Genomic DNA, 15,467 nt, shown 5'->3' with positions numbered 1-15,467 from the left:
GTTTCTTTTAGGAAGCATATAGTTATTTTCTCATCTTAGTCCATTTGAACTGCTTTTAAAAAATACCAAAATAGCTTATAAACAACAAAAATTTATTTCTTACACTTCTGGAAGCCGGAAAGTCCAAGCTCAAGGTACTGTATTTCATGGTCGAAGTCAAAATATGCACAGTAAAATAATACATCTCCATAGAGCAAGGAAATCAATTTTACTTTGTGAGAAGAGAAGGAAGGCTTTTGGGAAATGCCATATGTTGGGTTGCAAATGATTTGTTGGGGGACCATAGAAAGGGAAGCTGGCTCAAGAGAATGACATGTATATGAAAGAAACACAAAACAACATGGTTTAAGACCTACAAAAGTTCAGAATGGTTATAGTATAAACTTTGAGACAGAGACCTTAGAGGCTAAGAACAAATTTAGCTAGGGACAGATAATGAAGATCTTTGTCATGTAATATATTTCTTTTTTTTATTGATTTAAAAAAATAAATGACAGCAGAATGCATTACAATTCTTATTACACATATATAGTACAATTTTTCATATCTCTTGTATATAAAGTGTGTTGACACCAATTTGTGTCTTCATACCTGTACTTTGGGTAGATGTCTATCACATTCCACCATCCTTGCTAACCCCCTATCCCCTCCCTTCCCCTCCCACCCCTCTACCCTATCTAGAGTTCGTCTATTCCTCCCATGCTCCCCCTCTCTACCCCACTGTGAGTCAGCCTCCTTATATCAGAGAAAACATTCGGCATTTGTTTTTTTAGGATTGACTAACTTCACTTAGCATTATCTTCTCCAACGTCATCCATTTACCTGCAAATGCCATGATTTTATTCTCTTTTATTGCTGAGTAAAATTCCACTGTGTATGTATGACACATTTTTAAAATCCATTCATCTACTGAAGGGCATATAGGTTGGCTCTACAGTTTAGCTATTGTGAATTGCGCTGTTATGGCTGTGTCTCATGTAATATATTTCTATTTGACTTCTTAAATCCATGCATATATGGGTGTTTATGTATGGAAGAGAGAGAGAGAGAGAGAAGCGGGAAAACTGGGGGTGAGGTGAAGTATAGACCAATAGTGTCAGAGAGTTTTTTTTTTTAAATAAAGAATGATGTCAGATACACTGCTAATCTGAGATAAAGCCATCATCATGGGGTGGGAGAAGGGGGAATGAAATGCAGAAGATGAAGAAATGGGAAAATCCTGTGATGGTTGCTGGAGCTTAGCTTGATTGACCAGATGGATTAAGCAGAAAGAAGAACAGATTATAACTGCTAGAGTTGGGATCTCTAGATGGAGAAATCCAGTAGAAAACTGCATTTCTAGGTCGGTCTGTAGTTTGTGATACATGACTTGGATAGAGAGAAAGATTTATGACCATTGCTGTCTACATAGAGCAGTAGGCAAAAGAATAAGAGCTCCAAGGCAATCTTTGGAGTGAGAAGAGAATTGAAGAGAGAATTTCATTGCACTGTGCAAAGACCAGGTCCAGGCCCAGGAAGCAGATTCGGGATCCTGGCAGGTGGAAGAAGCAGGAAGACACACTTAGGATAGTAAATATGCTTTATTCAGAGGTGACAACAGCCTCTTGCCTCCAACTTCAGCTTGAGCCCCCAACCAGTTCCATTTTGCCCCCATCAATTCTACGTAGCTCCCTTTTTATATACAGTCCAAATAAATAAAACACACTGCCAACAGGTTACATCAATAGGTGCATGCTCACAAGCAAATGTTTATGACCTTGAGTACATGCACTGAATCCGAGTGTTTCTGACCTTGACTACATAGTAACCACAACATAGCTGATTCATGGCCTTAGCTGCATACTAAAAAACATAACATAAAACAACATGGCCTTCCAGAAGCCTCAGGGAGGGAGCCTAAATATAGCCATTTTGGGCCTGCCCCAACACATTGATCTTTGAAAGAATGTGTGGGACTAATAAAAGGGAAGATGGGATAAGTTTTAAAAAGAAGCATTTGAAATCATTAATCAAGGAAAGAGAAAGCTTTAGAAGGGAAGAAGTGGTGTATAGAACATTTAAGTATGATTAATAATTGATATGAAATAATGACCTTAAAATAGTTTTTGGTTTTTTTTTCCTAAATCAAATCTGAGTGACCATGGCTTGGGAACATCAATTCAAGTTACCCTGAATCACGTGTTCCACTGTGGAAGAGATCACATGATTTTTTTTTAAATTGTCACAGAACAAAAAAGTTGTACATCAATGCATTTACCAAATCATTGGTCAAGACATCATGTAGGCAGTCTACAGCAAGGTGGGGAAGGCTCTTCTACAGGTTTCAGATGTTATCTTACAGCATTCGTAGCTTTAGGATTGGTGGAAGCTAGAGCTCTGCTAAGTCCAGAGATGCACTAGAAAGAAGTCTATTAGTTATAAGAACATTAAGTCACTCAGGTGAGGCGGTGCACACCTGTGATTTCACCTACTCAGGAGTCTGAGGCAGGAGGATCACAAGTTCAAAGCCAGCTTCAGCAATAAGTGAGATCCTGCGTCAAAATAAAAAATAAATAAATAAAAAGGGGCTGGGGATATGGCTCATTGGTAAAGTGCCCCTGGATTCAAACCCCAGTGTCCAAAACATGAAAACAAAACTAGGTGAAGGCAAATGGCTGTTAAAGGGATTAAGATAGCCCAAGATAATTTTGATTTTTGGCTCTGGACCTGCACTATTCCATCTCACCATCATCACAGTGTTCTAGTCAGCCAAGGTCAAGCAGTCCATGGTATCTTTAGTATAAATGCAACCTTTTCAGAGAATTTGAGTTCACAATTGGGAGTAAAAAGGCATCCATTGTATTTTGTTATTCGAGGCTATTGGTGACCTTGCTAAGAGTTTTAATGGAGTGATCGGGATACAAATTAGATTATAGCAAGTTGAAAAGTAAGTGGGAGGCAACAAAGTACAGATAGCAAATAAAAGAGACAGACAGAATATTAACTAAAGGAAAACTGAAGTTGGCAAGGAAGGGGCATGTTAAGGTAAGAAATTCCCGAAGAGACAGAATAATGTAATAGGTACATTAGTGTCTAGATTCTAAATTCAGAAACAACTTGATTGGATTATTAACATGCTACTTACTGGTTTTATAACTTTAGGCAAGGTGTAAAACCTTGTAACTATTCAGTTTTCATATTTGTAAGATTGGAATAATAACAGTAGTAGTAATGATAATGACAATAATAATAATTAATTCTAATAATATTTATCTCATAGGCAGGGATGGATCCTGGTTTTGGAGAACCCTGAAGCTCATATAATTTTTGGGTCTCTTATAGAAAAGGAATAAATATGAATGTAAAATTGGATATAAATTTAGGATACAGTGTTTCGAAAGTGTACAATTGAATGCCCTGAACTTTAGGGTTCATTAGTCTCACAATAAATCTGCCTCTGCTCATAAAATTTAATCTCAGAGGATTAAATGCTAAAATGAAGGCTTAATGTCTGGACTATAGAAAAGACTCAGTAAATCTTTCTGTGATTATTATTTAAACCTGTTTCTAGACCTATGGGCCGGACATAGTAAGAGTTAAGAAAGACATAGGAGAGAGGGATTAGGAACCCAGTGCCTCACATGTGTTAGGCACGTGCCCTATCACTGAGTTACAACCCCAGCCAAAAGATTGGCATGGAATGAGACTCAGGTGGAAGTAGATACAGAGACAGGAGGAAAAATTAGTTTCAGAGAGCATAAAGTCTTAATTTGAAGAAAAGGGGTTTGTAGGTGTGAGGGAGTTTTGAATTCTAGAAATTCATGATTGATTACACCATTAGGTTAGAGGCAAAATAATCTGTGCAGGGAAACTGGGTTGATACACTGTTTCAAAGATCATCTGTATTAATTTTTTATTGCTGTTGTAACAAATTACCACAAATTTTTGGCTTTAAACAACACAAATTTATTGCCTTATAGTTTTGGAGGTCAGAAGTTCAAAATGGCTCTGCATAACTGCCTGCCTTCTGGAAGCTCTAGGGTGGACTCTTCACTGCCTGGTTTAGCTTGGAGAAGCTTGCCCACATTCCTCTGCTTCTTGCCACTGCTATAATTTTAGATATGGTTTGTTTAATCATATCCCCAAGAGTCTGTTTTGATGAAGGGCTTGATTCCCAGAGAGGTGCTATTGTGTGTGTGGGTGTGACCTCAGAAGGAATTTTGGGACCCCAGTGTCTCTGATTTCCTGTTTGGTGATGTAAGCTTTTACACACCAGTATTCCTCCACTGAAATGTGACTATAGCTGGGGTTGGGGTGGGGAACTTCACCTAAACTAGGCCAATGCAGATGCTGTGTTCTTGAACTTCCAAAACAATAAACTAAGTAAATCTTTTTGTTTTATAAAGTTAGCTGCCTCAGGTATTTCATTGTGCTAATTCAGAGTTGACTAATACAACCACATTAGCACCTTTTCTCACTCTGACCCTTCAACTTCCCTCATCTAAGGGCTTTTCTGATCACATTGGATCATTTGCATAACTCCAGGAAAATCTCCTCATTTTAAGGCCCTTAATTACATCTGCAAGGTCCCTTTTGCCATATAAGGTATTCACAGAATCCAGGAATTAGGACATACACAACTTTGAGTGGGGTGGGGTTGGGGGAGAGGGCAGCTATTATTCAACCTAGCAAAGCATCTATTAAAAGCAATAATCAATACTGATCAATTATCGACTCATTAAAAACATAACTCAACATAATTGCTTGTAAACATTTTGTTTTCTGTTTTTCTTTTTAAAAAATTCTCCTCCAAAGGTAAATGAATATATTGGAGAGTAATTCTATTACAGTTATTTTCCTGTTAATTTATAAAACCTTGCAAATGTAACAGATAATCTCATTAAATTCTTAGGATAGAAATTTTCAGAAGAAACATGAACCACAAGTATCTAATTCCAGAACATATTGAAGTAATACTAAGGTTACTCAAAGAAGGTAATTGTTTCAGATAACACTAGAAAATAGTTAAATTTAAAGTAATTAAAAGAGATAATCACCTCTATGAATTAATTATATAAGTTAACAGGTAAGAAAGCAGATCTGTGGGTAGGTATATAGAAAGTTGGAATTTATTCTTGATTCTTTCTCCTCACACATCCACATAGCCACCAAGTTCCTCGAATTCCATCTGTGAAATACCTTCCATCCCCTTGATTCTTTTGTCCCTATTGCCCAGTCTACTGTAAGTGCATTGTGACAGGTTTTCTTGCCTCCATTTTATACCATTGGAATTCTTCCTCCATAATTGCCTGATGTGACCTTTCAAAAATCTGATTCAAATATAAGGCTATACTCTGACTTAAAAAACATTTTAATGACTTCACTCCACCTAGAGATAAAGTTCATGCTTCCTTACCAAGGCTCACAGGACCCTTCACAGAAAGACCCGTGAACTTTCTCCAGATGAATCTCTTGCCACTCAACCCCTCCTGGCATGCTACACTCTGGCCACACTGACCTCGAACATGGCAACATGATAGTCCTTCTGTCTGCAGTATTCTTGTTTTGAGTTCTTCTATTTATTTATTTATTTATTTATTTTTATTTTAATTTTTACTGTTGGTTGTTCAAAACATTACATAGTTCTTGATATATCATATTTCACACTTTGATTCAAGTGGGTTATGAACTCCCATTTTTACCCCATATACAGATTGCAGAATCACATCGGTTACACATCCATTGATTTACCTATTGCCATACTAGTGTCTGTTGTATTCTGCTGCCTTTCCTATCCTCTACTATCCCCCTGCCCTCCCCTCCCCTCCCCTCTTCTCTCTCTACCCCATCTACTGTCATTCATTTCTCCCCCTTGTTTTTTTTCCCTTTCCTTTCACTTCCTCTTGTATGTAATTTTGTAAAACCCTGAGGATCTCCTTCCATTTCCATGCAATTTCCCTTCTCTCTCCCTTTCCCTCCCACCTCTCATCCCTGTTTAATGTTAATCTTCTTCTCATGCTCTTCGTCCCTACTCTGTTCTTAGTTACTCTCCTTATATCAAAGAAGACATTTGGCATTTGTTTTTTAGGGATTGGCTAGCTTCACTTAGCATAATCTGCTCTAATGCCATCCATTTCCCTGCAAATTCTATGATTTTGTCATTTTTTAATGCAGAGTAATACTCATTGTGTATAAATGCCACATTTTTTTTATCCATTCGTCTATTGAAGGGCATCTAGGTTGGTTCCACAGTATTGCTATTGTGAATTGTGCTGCTATGAACATCGATGTAGCAGTGTCCCTGTAGCATGCTCTTTTTAGGTCTTTAGGTAATAGACCAAGAAGGGGAATAGCTGGGTCAAATGGTGGTTCCATTCCTAGCTTTCCAAGAAATCTCCATACCGCTTTCCAAATTGGCCGCACCAATTTGCAGTCCCACCAGCAATGTACAAGTGTACCCTTTTCCCCACATCCTCTCCAGCACTTGTTGTTGTTTGACTTCCTAATGGCTGCCAATCTTACTGGAGTGAGATGGTATCTTAGGGTGGTTTTGATTTGCATTTCTCTGACTGCTAGAGATGGTGAGCATTTTTTCATGTACTTGTTGATTGATTGTATGTCCTCCTCTGAGAAGTGTCTGTTCAGGTCCTTGGCCCATTTGTTGATTGGGTTATTTGTTTTCTTATTGTTTAATTTTTTGAGTTCTTTGTATACTCTGGATATTAGGGCTCTATCTGAAGTGTGAGGAGTAAAGATTTGTTCTCAGGATGTAGGCTCCCTATTTACCTCTCATTGTTTCTTTTGCTGAGAAAAAACTTTTTAGTTTGAGTAAGTCCCATTTGTTGATTCTAGTTATTAACTCTTGTGCTATGGGTGTCCTATTGAGGAATTTGGAGCCCGACCCCACAGTATGTAGATTGTAGCCAACTTTTTCTTCTATCAGACGGCGTGTCTCTGATTTGATATCAAGCTCCTTGATCCATTTTGAGTTAACTTTTGTGCATGGCGAGAGAAAGGGATTCAGTTTCATTTTGTTGCATATGGATTTCCAGTTTTCCCAGCACCATTTGTTGAAGATGCTATCCTTCCTCCATTGCATGCTTTTAGCCCCTTTATCAAATATAAGATAGTTGTAATATTGTGGATTGGTTTCTGTGTCCTCTGGTACCAAAACAGGTCCACCCGCCTGTTTTGGTACCAGTACCATGCTGTTTTTGTTACTATTGCTCTGTAGTATAGTTTGAAGTCTGGTATCGCTATACCGCCTGATTCACACTTCCTGCTTAGAGTTGTTTTTGCTATTCTAGGTCTTTTATTTTTCCATATGAATTTCATGATTGCTTTATCTATTTCTACAAGAAATGCCATTGGGATTTTGATTGGCATTGTATTAAACCTATAGAGAACTTTGGTAATATCGCCATTTTGATGATGTTAGTTCTGCCTATCCATGAACAGGGTATATTTTTCCATCTTCTAAGATCTTCTTCTATTTCTCTCTTTAGGGTTCTGTAGTTTTCATTGTATAAGTCTTTCACCTCTTTTGTTCAGTTGATTCCCAAGTATTTTATTTTTGGGGGGGATTGTGAATGGAGTGGTTGTCCTCATTTCCATTTCAGAGGATTTGTCGCTGATATACAGGAATGCCTTTGATTTATGCGTGTTGATTTTATATCCTGCCACTTTGCTGAATTCATTTATTAGCTCTAATAGTTTCTTTGTAGACCCTTTTGAGTCTGCTAGGTATAGAATCATGTCACCTGCAAATAGTGATAATTTAAGTTCTTCTTTTCCTATTTTTATGCCTTTAATTTCTTTCGTCTGTCTAATTGCTCTGGCCAGTGTTTTGAGAACTATGTTGAACAGAAGTGGTGAGAGAGGGCGTCCCTGTCTTGTTCCAGATTTTAGAGGGAATGCCTTCAATTTTTCTCCATTCAGAATGATGCTAGCCTGAGGCTTAGCATAGATAGCTTTTACAATATTGAGGTATATTTCTGTTATCCCTAGTTTTTCTAGAGTTTTGAACATAAAGGGATGCTGTACTTTGTCAAATGCTTTTTCTGCATCTATTGAGATGATCATATGGTTCTTATCTTTAAGTCTATTGATGTGGTGAATAACATTTATTGATTTCCATATATTGAACCAGCCTTGCATCCCAGGGATGAATCCTACTTGATCGTGGTGCACAATTTTTTTTGATATGTTTTTGTATCCGATTCGCCAGAATTTTATTGAGGATTTTTGCATCTAGATTCACTAGAGCTATTGGTCTGTAGTTTTCTTTCTTTGAAGTGTCTTTGTCTGGTTTAGGAATCAGGGTGATGTTGGCCTCATAGAATGAATTTGGAAGTTCTCCCTCTTTTTCTATTTCCTGGAAAAGCTTGAAAAGTATTGATATTAGTTCTTCTTTAAAGGTTTTGTAAAACTCTGCTATATACCCATCTGGTCCTGGGCTTTTCTTAGTTGGTAGTCTTTTGATGGTTTCTTCTATTTCCTCAATTGATATTTGTCTGTTTAGGTTGTCTATATCCTTTGGACTCAATCTGGGTAGATCATATGACTTAAGAAATTTATCAATGCCTTCACTGTCTTCTATTTTATTGGAGTATAAGGATTCAAAATAATTTTTGATTATCTTCTGTATTTCTGAAGTGTCTGTTGTGATATTGCCTTTTTCATCCCGTATGCTAGTAATTTGAGTTCTCTCTCTTCTTCTCTTTGTTAGCATGGCTAAGGGTCTGTCAATCTTATTTATTTTTTCAAAGAACCAACTTTTAGTTTTGTCAATTTTTTCAATTGTTTCTTTTGTTTCAATTTCATTAATTTCAGCTCTGATTTTAATCATTTCTTGCCTTCTACTTCTTTTGCTGTTGTTTTGCTCTTCTTTTTCTAGGATTTTGAGATGAAATGTGAGATCATTTATTTGTTGGTTTTTCCTTTTTTTAAGGAATGAACTCCAGGCAATGAATTTTCCTCTTAGCACTGCTTTCATTGTGTCCCATAGATTCCGATATGTTGTGTCTGTGTTTTCATTTCTCTCTAAGAATTTTTTAATTTCCTCCTTGATGTCTTCTATAACCCATTGATCATTCAGTAACCTATTGTTCATTCTCCAAGTGATGCATGATTTTTCCTTCCTTCTTTTATTGTTGATTTCCAGTTTCATTCCATTATGATCAGATAAGATGCATGGTATTATCTCTACTCCTTTATAATGTCTAAGAGTTGCCCTGTGACATAATATATGATCTATTTTTGAGAAGGATCCATGTGCTGCTGAGAAAAAAGTGTAACTGCTTGATGTTGGGTGGTATATTCTATATATGCCAATTAAGTCTAGGTTATTAATTGTATTATTGAATTCTATAGTTTCTTTATTCAACTTTTGTTTGGAAGATCTGTCCAGAGGTGAGAGAGGTGTGTTGAAGTCTCCCATAAATATTGTATGGTGGTCTATTAGACTCTTGAACTTGAGAAGAGTTTGTTTGATGAACATAGCTGCACCATTGTTTGGAGCATATATATTTATGATTGTTATGTCTTGTTGGTGTATGGTTCCCTTGAGCAGTATGTAGTGTCCCTCTTTATCCCTTTTGATTAAATTTGGCTTGAAATCTATTTTATTTGATATGAGTATGGACACTCCTGCTTGTTTCTGAAGTCGATATGAGTGATATGATTTTTCCCAACCTTTCACCTTTAGTCTATGTATGTCTTTTCCTATCAAAGGCATCTCCTGTAGGCAGCATATTGTTGGATCTTTTTTTTTTTTTGATCCATTCTACTAGCCTGTGTCTCTTAATTGGTGAGTTTAAGCCATTAACATTTACGGTTATTATTGAGATATGGATTGTTCTTCCAGCCATATTTGTTTATTTATGTTACTTAACATGGTTTGTTTTTCCTCTTTGATTATTTTTTTCCCTTTGCTGTACTACCTCCCACTGTTGGTTTTCATTGTTATTTTCCATTTCCTCTTCTTGTAATGTTTTCCTGAGGATGTTTTGAAGAGATGGTTTTTTAGCTGCAAATTATTTTAACTTTTTTTTTATCATGGAAGGTTTTAATTTCATCTTCCATCCTGAAGCTTAATTTTGATGGATACACAATTCTTGGTTGGAACCCATTTTCTTTCAGCGTTTGAAATATGTTGTTCCAGGATCTTCTAGCTTTCAGAGTCTGTGTTGAAAGATCAGCTGTTATCCTGTTTGGTTTACCCCTAAATGTAATCTGCTTTCTTTCTCTTGAAGCTTTTAAAATTCTTTCGTTATTCTGTATATTGGGCATCTTCATTATAATGTGTCTAGGTGTGGGTCTCTTATGATTTTGCACATTCGGTGTCCTGTAGGCTTCTAGGATTTGGGATCCTGTCTCATTCTTCAAGTCTGGGAAGTTTTCTCGTATTATTTCATTGAATAGATTGCTCATTCCTTTGGTTTGGACCTCTATACCTTCCTGTATCCCAATGACTCTTAAGTTTGGTCTCTTTATGTTATCCCATATTTCTTGGGTGTTCTGCTCATGGTTTCTTAAGAGTCTTGCTGAGCTGTCTATGTTCTTTTCAAGTTGAAATACTTTGTCTTCATTGTCTGATGTTCTATCTTCTAAGTGTTCTACTCTGCTGGTAGTATTCTCATTTGAGTTTTTAAGTTGGTTTATTGCTTCCTGCATTACTAGGATTTCTGTTTGTTTGTTTTTTATAACCTCTATCTCCCTGTTTAGTTGATCTTTTGCTTCTTGGATTTGTTTATGTAATTCATTGTTGAAATGATCTTTCATTGTCTGATTTTGCTGTCTAATGTGTTCCTTGAGACTCCAGATCATCTGAAGCATGTAAATCCTGAATTCTTTATCTGAAATTCCATCTGCTGCAGCTATTACCTATTCTAAAGTTGAGTTGACCTGCATTGCTTGTGGTCCTTTCTTTCCTTGTCTTTTCATACTGCTTGCATTTCTTTCTGCTTGGTGAAACTGTTGTGTTATTGAATTTTCCCCCTATATATTTATATTGCTCTTGTATAGTTGCAAAGTCTCCCTTGCAGGGGCGGGCGGCGGCTGTGCTTCTCCTCCAGTTGGGGTGATCTGTCTATCACGCCGGTGGGCCACTGGGCCCCTTCTCCAGGTCGCGTGGTCTGCCTACCTTGCTGGCAACGGCTGGGCCCCTCCTCCAATAGGGGTGATCTGTCTACCACGCTGGCGGGCCACTGGGCCTGTTCTCCAGGTTGCAGGTTTGCCTACCTTGCAGGCGTGGGCGGCGGCCGTGCCCCTCCTCCAATTGGGGTGATGTGTCTACCACGCTGGCGGGCTGCTGGGCCTGTTCTCCCAGTAGGTCCCAGGTCTGCCTACCTTGCAGGCCCGGGCGGCGGCTCTGCCCCTCCTCCAGTTGGGGTGATGTGTCTGCCACGCCGGCGTGCCGCTAGGTCTGTTCTCCCTGTCGGTTGCAAGTCTGCCTACCTTGCAGGCACGAGCGGCGGCTCTTCCCCTCCTCCAATTGGGGTGGTGTGTCTACCACGCCAGCGGGCTGCTGGGCTTGTTCTGGTTGGTCGCATGTCTGCCTACCTTGCGGGTGCGGGAAGCTGCTCTGCTCTGCCCCTACTCCAATTGGGGTGACGTGTCTACCCTGCCAGCAGGCCGTTGGGCCTTTTCTCTTGATTTCTTTTAATTGCTTATCTCTATTCCAAATAGACTATAAACTCTAAAAGTGGAGTTGACTATGTTTTCTCTGGCCACTGTGTGGGCCATTTGTGCCCAACACAATTCCTGTTGCTTAGTAACCCTAAATATATATTTGTTAGAAATAATGTAAAAACTGACATTTATAAAATTATAAAAAGCTTGAAAATATTACCTACTGTTCAATGAATTTCAGAATCATGTGTTTTCATAAATTGTGTATTGTAAATGTAAAGTATTTTTAGAGATGATTTTTTCTCTTTTTTGTTATATAGGTAATATAGAAAGAGTTATTTATAAAGGATTCAAAGACACATGAATACAAATGCTCACATATATTGGTGTGACTTTCTTCCTCTACACTAACATGGATGAAATACATGGATATTTTTAAAATGAATGGATATACATAATAATAAAGCTTTCAATGAACAATGTCTTAGTGATTACTTTGTGGTCACACATAAAGTTATATCTTATTCTTTTTAAATTTTTTTGTTGTTGTAGGTAGACAGAATACTTTTATTTTATTTATTTTTAGGTGGTGATGCTGAAGAGCAACCCCAGTGCTTCACGTGTGCTAGGTAAGTGCTCTTCCACTGAGCTACAGACCATCCCATATCATATTCTTAATATTTTAGTATTCTACATAGTATTTTTTAATCCAACAATTTATTAAGCTACTCTCTTTATTAACAGATATTTTGTATTATTTTTACATGTTCATTATTATAAATAGTATTGTGTAATAAACATTATTATGTATTAAACATCTTTGTTCAAATATCTCTGTCTATGTTTGGAAATTTTTATAGGTTATATTGATGCAAAACTATCAGGTTAAGGAATTTGTGAAATCTTAACTTTGGAAGATACTGCTAAATTGCTTTCTAAAAGGGCTTTGTAATCAGTTCTCTCACAAAGTATGCATGAGTGTTCTTTTCTCTAACTTCTTGTCAACACTGGATATTATCAATATGTAAATTTTTGCCAGTTTGATAGGTATGAAGTGATATATCACTCCTGCTTTGGTTTGTGTTTTTATCAGTTCTAGAGACATTGAGCATCTTTTCTTATATTTTTACCTAATTGAATTTCTTGGAATTGTTGATTGCTCTTTTTGCTAATGAATTTTTTTTTTTGGTGGGGGAGTACTGGGGATTGAACTCAGGGACACTAAACTACTTAACCACATCCCCAGCCCTACTTTTTTTTTTTTTTTTTTTTTTTTGGAGTTTATTTAGAGACAGGGCCTCACTGAAATGCTTAGTGCCTCATTGTTGCTGAGGCTGGCTTTGAACTCAAGAACCTCCTAAGCCTCTGGGATTACAGGTGTGTGCCATCCACCTGGCTTGCTACTGAGTTATTTTTTAAGAAGCTTTTCTTTTTAAGAAGTTACATATGTTGCAAATATGTCTTAATATCTTTATGATATTGCACAATTAAAAGAATTTTCAAATGTCCTGTAATTTAATCTTTTCATCTTTTATGTGATGGTTTTTGAGCTTTGGGTATTATTTAGAAAAGCCATCCTTATTCCAAAACTATAAAAATATTACATTAATTTTACTTCATAGTTATTTAGCATTTGATATTTAATCCACTTGAAGCTTTTTATGTTTTGTGAGGGAGAATACAACTTATTTCCCAAATTGTAGTCATATGTCCCTAAACCATTTATTGAATTATATATTCTTTTACTACTAATTTCAAATGCCATATTTTTTTACTAAAAATCAACATATGTCCATGGGTCTTTTTCTGGGCTTTATATTTCCGTTTTTTTTGTTGTTGTTGTTAGCATTTTTTTTCCAAATTTTCCTAAATCACTGTGTATTTTGCATGCTTTGGTATATAATAAATCTTCCTGTTGCCATTCTTTCCCTCTTTCCAGTATATTTTAGAATTACTCTGTTTTAGTCAGCTGTTTCTTTGCTGTGACTAAAAGGACCCAACCAGTACAAGTGTAAAGGAGTAAACAAACAAGTGCATTTGGAGTTTACAGTTTCAGAAGTCTCAGTCTAAAGACAGCCAGCTCCATTCCTTGCGGCTCAAGGTGAGGCTGAACATCATGGTGGAAACGTATGGGGGAGGGAAGTAGCTCACATGGTGGTCAGAAAGCAGAGAGTGAGACTCCAGAATCAAAATATATACCCTAAATCCATGCCCCCAGTGAACCACTTCCTCCAACCACACCCCACCTGCCTCCAGTTACCACTCAGTTAATCCCATCAGAGATCAATTTACTTATTAGTTTAAGGTGAGCCCAATCATCTCTCCTCCAAACCTTTTGCAATATTTTTTACTAAAATTCAACATATGTCTATAGGTCTTTTTCTGGGCTTTACCTTTCATAAATATAAAGTTTCATAAATGAGATTTTGGGGGACACCTCCCATCCAAACCATAACATAGTCTTTCAAGTTTAATTAAAAAATGGTGTTGGAATTGTTTTTTATTATTGGTATTTGACTAACTTAAAATGCTAATTTCAAAAGCATAGACCTCTAAGCAGTCCTGACTTAAACTTTCACCCTCAGTTTTATGTTTATCAGGTAGGAATTAACAATAACACTCAGTTCTTAGGTTATCATGAGGAATAATATGATGGAATCCAGGCAGAGCTCTAGAACTAGAACGTGCCACATAAAAACTCTCAATAAGTGTTAATTATTTAGTTACCTTCATTACTAGGAACATAGCATGTCTCATTATTTAGGTCTTTCCCCCTTCTTTTAGTATTGTTCTTTAAGGAGTTACAATATTTGTTCAGATGTGCACATTTTAATGTTTTATTTCTATATACTTATCGTATAATTACTATTATGAATGAAATTTTCTTCTATGCAGCATTTTTTTCTTTCTTATTTATTTATTTTTAAATTGAGATATATTTGAAATGTAATAAAATGCACAGACCTTAAACATGTGGTTAACAAAACAAATGAATATATCCATGTATCATAAAAATTAAGATATAGAACATTTCCATTATCCCTGAAAGTAAACTTGTGCTTCTTTTTGATTGGTATCCCCCTTCCCACAGAGACAAATCCTCTTTTGATTTCTACCTTGTATCAGTTATCTATTGTTGCATAAAAGATTATATAAAATTTTGTGACTTAAAAAAAGAGCAATAAATATTACCACCTAAAAGTATTTTTGGGTCAGGAATTTGGGAGTTCATTAGCTGGATGATTTCTTTTAAGGTCTCCGGTGAAGTTGCAGGCAGATGTTGAATGCAGTCACATGCAGTCTTCACGACTGAGCTGAGGATCTTCTATGTTGTCAAGTTCCTCCCCTAATGGGCCTTAAACAAGGCTGCTGAGATGGCTTCATGACATATCCCAGAGCAAGCAATCCAAATAAGGCTTAGGAAGAAACTACAATGAATTCTATGACCTAACCTTGGAAGTCACTCACTGTTGCTTCTACAATATTGTGTTGACTATGCGGGCCAGTCATGATTCAATGTAGGAGGGAAATCCATGAGGTTATGAAAATCTGCAGACAAGAATCACTGAAGATATCTTGGAAGCTGACTAATATAAATTTAACATAGACTAATATTTAACTATAATAATTTTACTTTTTTGAAATTTGTTTAAATGTATTCATACTGAACACACTCTTGTGTTTGGCTTCTTTTGCTTCACATAATATCTGCGACATAACATAGTATCACTCATGTCCTGTGTATAGCAGTAATTTGATGTTTGTGTTGCTGAGACATAGTCTATTAAGAGTAACTGTGACCACAGTTTGGTTTTCCATAGTCTTGTTGATGGGTGTTTGTATGCTATTATGATTAA

Source organism: Marmota flaviventris, chromosome 12 (genome assembly GCF_047511675.1).
Source record: "Marmota flaviventris isolate mMarFla1 chromosome 12, mMarFla1.hap1, whole genome shotgun sequence".
Classification (NCBI taxonomy): Eukaryota; Metazoa; Chordata; class Mammalia; order Rodentia; family Sciuridae; genus Marmota; species Marmota flaviventris.
This window is presented reverse-complemented; position numbering follows the sequence as displayed.